Source organism: Silurus aristotelis (assembly GCF_946808225.1).
Source record: "Silurus aristotelis genome assembly, chromosome: 8".
NCBI classification, from domain to species: Eukaryota; Metazoa; Chordata; class Actinopteri; order Siluriformes; family Siluridae; genus Silurus; species Silurus aristotelis.
The window spans coordinates 10,787,649-10,795,148 of record NC_139581.1 but is presented as its reverse complement, the minus strand read 5'-3'; the positions used below and the strand labels follow the sequence as shown (position 1 = coordinate 10,795,148).

The 7,500-nt window shown below is 36.5% G+C and overlaps 1 protein-coding gene across 3 annotated transcripts in view; it reads left to right on the top strand.

Moving 5' to 3' along the window:
- arhgap35a (Rho GTPase activating protein 35a) overlaps positions 1 to 7,500 on the top strand; it is a 66,586-nt gene that overhangs the window by 16,991 nt on the left and 42,095 nt on the right. The window contains exon 2 of one of the 3 annotated variants that reach the window (XM_083548304.1): positions 4,871 to 4,975. The exons of the other annotated variants lie outside the window; for them this stretch is intronic. The gene's annotated coding sequence lies outside the window, so the exon portion shown is untranslated. The remainder of the gene's footprint in view (positions 1 to 4,870; positions 4,976 to 7,500) is intronic. 3 annotated transcript variants of the gene reach the window in all.

Here is a 7,500-nt window from a genome sequence, read left to right as displayed (position 1 = left end):
TTTCCAATCTGTTTCACACTAAATGTAGATTTGGATTAAAAAAGTAATCTATACTTAGATTCATTAATTACTCTAAAAAAAAAAAAAAATTTTTTCCTCTGTGAAAGTCATAATTGGATTTTTAAAAGGACTTATGCCATTAAACTATTTCTAAGAAATATGTGCAATTAAAAATAGCAGTAACATTTTAATGACTTCATTGCATTAAATGTACTTGGTTAGATGATGGATATTCAGAACGTGCGCAACATGTAGACATGTATAAATAGAATAAATCATTGTTTCATTATAGGGTTTAAAAAAATCAAGTGGAAAAAAAAGTGTGTATAAAGGCTTTCAATCAATTAAAATATTTAATCGCAATTAATCGCATGATTGTCTTGAGTTAACTAGTGCTTAATCGCAACTTAATCGCACATTATCTGTTTAAATGTGCCTTAATGAAATCCTTTTACATTTTTTATAATACTTCAATCAACATGTGCATTAACAAATATTGATGCTTTATGCAAATGTATGTTTATTTATAGTGAAACCATACTCAACATAAAGCATGAAGACAAAATATTCTTGTAAATATTTTCAAGTAATTATGGGGTTTTAAATGACGAACATCATTAGGAACCCAAACTGAACTTTTGCTATGTATCCACACAGAGGGTTTCAATTGCCAGATGTGTACATTATGGTGGATTTTGGTGCCTGATTTGAGACTTAGCGCATCAGTAAATCTAATGTTTAGTGATTAATATTTAGTGAGTTATGAGTTTTTCATAAATATATTTAATAATCTTTTTATTTATTTATATCCTTACTGAGAATGGTCAAACAGAAATGCGTGCTGCATTACTCATGCATTTATAAAATTAGTGCCATTTAAGTCTGTGTGTGTGTGTGTGTGTGTGTGTGTGTGTGTGTGTGTGTGTGTGTGTGTGTGTGTGTGTGTGTGTGTGTGTGTGTGTGTAATTCATCCTTTTTTCCCCCTCATACACCAACCAGCTTGTTAGAAAAGGGATCTGAATGCATGGTCAGAAAATGCATTATTTTCTACAATTTGGACTGTGTTACGTGAGGTAAAGTGCGATACCATATCTTAAACATTTGAGCATCGATTTTTGTGATTTTACATACATGAACATTAAAATATTTGGGGAAAAAAACTAAACATATCCTGAATGCCCTATTGGATATATACAGCTTAGTATTTTTTTAAGGAGCAAGCTATTGTGTAGAAAATAATGTAGTCTATAAAAAGGAATAAAAGGTGCATAAAGAATTGTTTTATAGTCACATAGCGACACCCTGAATTTAAATCAAATTAAACTGAATTCCCAGGATATTTCTACCCCTTCTGATAAAGCACTCTGCTTATGGAGGGAGATGAGAAAAGGGAGTTTTGGTGTTATAACTAGCTTCTCTATATTAAAGTCCTGGAGAGGGATAGAAAAAACTGGTGCATGTTTCTTTTAAAAGCTTAATCAGTAGTACTGGTAATAGCAATTAGATAGCTTAATGGCGCACACATGGTGCTAACATGTCCTAGTTTGTAACATCTGCAGTGGTGTTTTTATTGTCCCCTTCTGCAATTTGTAGTCCCTTGTGGTAAGCTAGAACGTCCGTCTGGTTTGATTATCTATTCTGCTATTTTCAATGTTTGTCACTCATGTATACAAGTTTGCAAAGAAAGAAAGCCTTATCGTCCAAAGCAGATTCACACATCATGCCATGCAGTTGCATGCAAATGAATAAATATTCAGTGTTCTTTCACGCACTGATACATACACACACACACATTGGGAGGTGCTGTCAGGCCGGCATGCTGTGGTTGATGAATGGTAGCGTTGTCACCGCAGTCAGGTTCAGTTCTTTTGTGGTGTATGTTTTATGCCCGTATCTCTGCACAATACAGCCAGACGTCGTCGCTCGATGTGGGGGTGTGTGTTTGTGTTTTCATCTGAGCTTCTCTTTGTTTGTTTGTGCTTGGGCAGAACTATTTAGATCGGAGCACTCATTTCTCCCCATGCTAGCGCCTGTGGCTTTAACCATTTGATCAGATAAGTTGCAATGTTTATATGAATGGGAACCATTTCAGTTACAGCCCCTGCCCACCACACGTTTAGTTTCCAGGGTTGGCAGTGCAGCACTGAAATTAGTCTTCGCTTCGGTGTCCAGAGCTTAATGAATGATGGACTGCTAGGAACCACCCTGATAGCAAAGGCGAACAGAAGCCCACGCACAGGTTCACTCTGTTTGATTAATGAGCATTGAGCAGAAATGCGAGAGCCTCCTCCGGTTCTGTGTGCCTTCTCCCTCAGGACCTTTGTGATGCATATGCTGTGGTCTCCAGATGAAAAAGAGGTGTGAGCAGGGAGAGATAGTGAAAACATCTTGCTTCCCTAATCAATCCTTTTCATAGTTTTTGCTAATTGAGCCCAGTTACTGCTGTATGCACTGATACATGATAAGTGATACTGACTTAGAGACTTGAGTGAGCGGTGCTGAATTCCTTCTCAGTGTTCTCTTAGATCACTGTCAAAAGTCCTTCCCTTCTACCTGTCTGCAGTAAGTGTTTCTTTTCCTGTAGTACCAAAATCCCCATGGGAGTTGAGCGCAAAATGACAAACCGCTTTGACACTGTCAGGTAGGCAAATTTCAAGGATCTTAAGTGAATTACTGCTTATTACTGGTGTAGTCGGGCCTTGTTTACAGCACTGGGAGAATTCTTAAGTTTCTCGGAGTAACTTGAATATATAGGGCCCTGGGGATTCAGAACAGCATAAGTGAAACATCTTTTGACAGCACTACTGATAAGACAAACTAGTATTATATTATTGAGTTCAAATTGAATGGCGTGGCCTCTTAGTGATGTGAGACAGCCATAGAAGTTTGCCTGCAAACTTTATTTATACGTTATATATATTTTACATGTGTTTTCAAAACTCTGCTAGCATGCTTCTCGGGCTGATTTCAAGACATTCGTAATTTCTTCCTATTTTAGTCATTGTTTTCATATCGCTAATTGTCAGCACTGACATTATTGGGTATCTTATTTGGGGCTTTTGTTGAACAAGTAGAAACCAAACTACAGTACACTGGGTTTTTACAGCCTTTAGAGCCATCAGAACTTGTGGAAGATATTTGAATACCAGACTAGCCGTTCTAGGCGCCAGTATGCAAATATTGTAATCAGTATTCAGGTGTTTATTATGCCCTGCATGCACATGAAGTCAGTGAAATCTTATGAAAATTTCAACACGATGATGAGCCAAACGTATTTCTAAACCAACGCCAGAATGCTCAAAGAAACACAAAACCCTGATGACTGAAACCCTGCGGTTGTTATTGAAGATGGCAGTTCAAATGCTTAAAAAGAGTGGACCAAGATCCCTGTACAAGTGTGTTCAACGAACTTGAGAAATCACTCAGTGCTTCATTCTCTCCCAGGTGTCAGAAAATTCATTATACAATGTTCCTGTATGTTAAAGCTCAATATATAAGTGCACTGACTAGAAGGAGATGCAGCAAAATGGGCTTAACGGAAGTACAGAGGAAACAGCAACTAAAGACTTTTGGAGTGAGTGTTCGAACAAAGGAATGCGGCTTGGTAATAAAGCAGTCAATAATACATAATAAGACCAATAAATAATAAGTAACTGTAATTTGCACTGGTATGTATTAAAGGTAATTGCATCTCACTACATTAGGGTAGACAAATAGACATAGACACAAAGTAAGAGAGAGTGAGTTGGAGGTGTTTTCACAGACGTATTTAAGTGCTTTCTTTCTGAAGCTGTCTTCATACGTTTGCCAATCGATTGTTACCTCAAGTTTGCCTTCATTAGTAAAATTGACCGAGAGTCTTTTGAAAGTGTGTGAGTTCCACTGTCTACTTTTTGTTAGATTCTTTTGATGAACAAGGCTTGTAGGAAAGTAAAAAAAAACCTCCAGAAAATTAGAACTTTGCAAATCCATCTCTTCCAGAAGGTTTCCTGCTGCCTTCTATCTACATACACTGACATTTGGCTATGGCAGGAATGCAAAACAGATCATCATTTTTATCCTTCCTGCTGAACTGACCTTGCATATTTGTGACCTGCCCAAGCTTCTTTCTTAAAAAGATAACAATCTGCTTTACAGTTCATGGTTTAACACTGTTATTGTGTTTAACTTGTCTAGGTCCTAGTGAGCACTGATCCATACTTCTGGTTGTAAAATGTCTTTTTTTTTTTTATTATTTATTTTTTTGCTCTTTTTTTTTTTTCTTTTTTCAGCCTGGAACCTCAACTGTTTTTTCTTTCTCACTTTTTTTTAATCTGACCACTGTCTTTTTATGCAATAAAAAAAAGCTTATGTTGTCTGACACTGCACAGGTCATACACATGAACACAGAACAGATTTTTTATAGCATTATAACACTGTCCTACATTTACATTTATGGAAAGTATCATCATATTGTGATAAATGTGGATGGATGACTGTTGCTTTAAAAGGGTGCAGAAAAGAATAGTCAAATACAGAACCTATATGTGTACTTGACTTGTCGTGCCTTAAACCATATCAGTGCAGTTTATATGGAGCTAGAGTGAATAGGGTGGCCAGGGAACTTTCACAGTAACTGTATTAAAGACTGTATCTAATAGATTTACCTATATATGAGAACGTTTTTTATTTTTTTGTTCAGCATCTTTTCTAATGACCACTTCAGAAGTGTCTGTCACATTCAATCCAGAAACACCATAAAGAGACATTTTTGCAGGGTTCAGTTCCTGCTTGATTACATTTTCTGCACTACTGCTGTCCCGCCTTAAGGCATATGTTTAATCACATTTGTAGTTGTGATATTGTTACGGATCTTTTTTTTTTTTGTCAGTTTGGTGGCTCTCAGCAGGGCTTAAATTATGCTGCTCTGGATTCTGACAAGCATTTGAAAGTGAGCAGAGAATATAACAACCAAAAGCAATCAAGCACCCACCAGGTGGGCAAAATCTTCACTTTATATCTATTAAACTTGACATCTCCTAGGCTTTTGTGGGGTTTTTATAGCTTTTACTAAAACTTGTGATTTCTGTCCTAAATTTTCTTTTCCTTATCCTCTAATGCACACCTCCATTTTCTTTAACCTTCACATTTTCATTCTTTTCCTGTAATTGCTCAGTAATGTAACGGCAAAAAGAGAACTTGGGCCAGTCTTTATGCTGATCTCTCTCTCCACTTCTTTCTGATGTTTGTACTCCAAAAAGACAATATGTGTGAAATTTTATCAAAGACATGTTTTGTTTTTTTCTGTTCTATTATAAGAATAACTATAAAAATAGACTTTTAATGTAACTGTGCACAAGAAGGGAATTTATTTTATTTTAGGAAAAATCTAATATGGACTCTGCCAGCTAATTGGCAGCTATCAGTGTAAACCTTTTAGATCCCTTGTGATGATTACTGACGGTAAGAAAGGTTATTTATGGAAAGGATAGCAACAATGGATGGACAGTGGAACCCAGTGAATGCAGATCAATTGAAAAGAGATGAAAAAAGGGAAATGTTGGAGTGCACACTGTCAGATTTTTACACCTTTAAAAAAGAAGCTCATGCCAGATGGGTGAGCAGCTCTGTCGTGGTGAGCAGAACCAGATTAAGGTTACTGTACAGCTTTACATTTCTTGGTTCTTAAGAGCACAAAAGGGATAATTTAATTAGCTTCCGGGGAAGCTTTGGGTCTTTGAGTGACTTGGAGGTCTTTGACTTTTTTATGGTTGCTTTTTCTCAGTGCATTAAATACATTTAGAACTCATTTTAGTTAAGGTGTCAAACACTACCTTATAAACATGCAGGTTGTCTAAACAGATAAAGGAGGTGTGGACAGCCTGCCTTTTTTTAATTTTTTTATAAAGGGCGTGGGAAAATTGATGATAGTCAGAGGCAATGCCAGTTTGTAAAAGCATGCTGATAGAATTAGGGGAGGCATTCTAAAGCTATACAAAGGAATTCACCAGGATAAAGCTTAGATTAACACTATAAAGTAACACTTTCAGTTACTCATTTCCCAGAAATTGGGCGAAATCTTTCATCTACACTGCCAGTAGTGGCACATTGACCTATTTTAACTAGTCCAAATCAGCAAAGCTAGCACTTTCTATAATAAGTTTCTTTACAAGGAAGTGGAGGAGGTTTTTGTGGCAGCATCCTGCTGCTTGGACAGAAACATCAGAGTTAAAGCTCAGTCTTGTTTAACTGGGGTTTATTCCAGCAAGTTTTCATGCTGTTGACACTTGGGATCTAGGCATGTGGGATTGATACCAGTGTCATTGTTCTTAAACTTGCAATGTCCATGGAAAGCTGAGATTCTCTAATTGGCTCCCAGTTTTATAATAATAATGTCCTCTGCTAGGGTGGTAAAGATTTGACTTGGAGTGGCAGTAATGGCTTCAGTAAATGTGTAGGCAGCTGCTCTGCTGTAGTAAGGAGACAGCAGATGGACCTAATGGTATTCCCCATCTGACTGCCCATTTAAAATGGACAACCAAGCACTAGAAAAACCCTCTAACCTCTGGCTGCCACAGGGCAGATTTTGCAACAGCTGAAACCAGAGTCTAATGTGACAGAGCAAGAAAAACACTCCTACACACACTATTTTTTACATGCAGTGCATGTAATAAAGAAAAAGATCTGCTTCTCCTGCATGATTCATACTGTAAACTAAATTAATAGGAAAAATCTCTGCAGCTATCTGTGGTAAGAGATGGTTACTCTGGTTACAAGTGAAAAAAGTTCACAATGTTTAATTGACACTGTGGCAAGTTCATGTGTTTTCGGTTGTATCTTTAACACGCTCTCCTACCAGAAAGAATCATTCAATTATGCTTGTTCTTAGACATTTTCAGCCCTTTTTTAACCTCTTGCACTGTTCTTAACACTTGTTTTGTATTAGCATTGAATGGTCTCTTGAACTATGTAACTGATCACACTTGGTATTCATATACCATCCTAGGTGAACAGCCGAGATGGATAACCATGTCTCAGACGTGTCTCTGCTAATGATGTTTGCATATTGTCAGTATGAGGGTTTCTGAATCTAAAACCATAAATTACAAATTGACACTAAATGAAGATTTTATTATTTATTATTATATATTTAGTTATTGTATATGATTTTAGAATTTATATTTAGCCACTAAATGGTATTTCCTGATTAATCACAGGCACTTAAATTGGTCAATAAAAGCTTTACTCACAATCTCACTCTGCAGTTTGTACAGGATTATTTCATTTTTATTTTGTTAACAATAATAGAAATAGAAAGATTGTTTTATGTGCCTGCTAAATGGATTTTATATGACAGTACTGCAATATTATTTTGTTAATTCATTATGCTGTCCTGTATGCTGCCCTTTCCAAGGCCCAAATACTATTTTAAAGCACGAGTAGACTAATTACATTTTACCACTAGCCTTCATTCATATAGTAGTAAAACAGAGACAAGCATTAGCTGTGACTTTGGCTTAT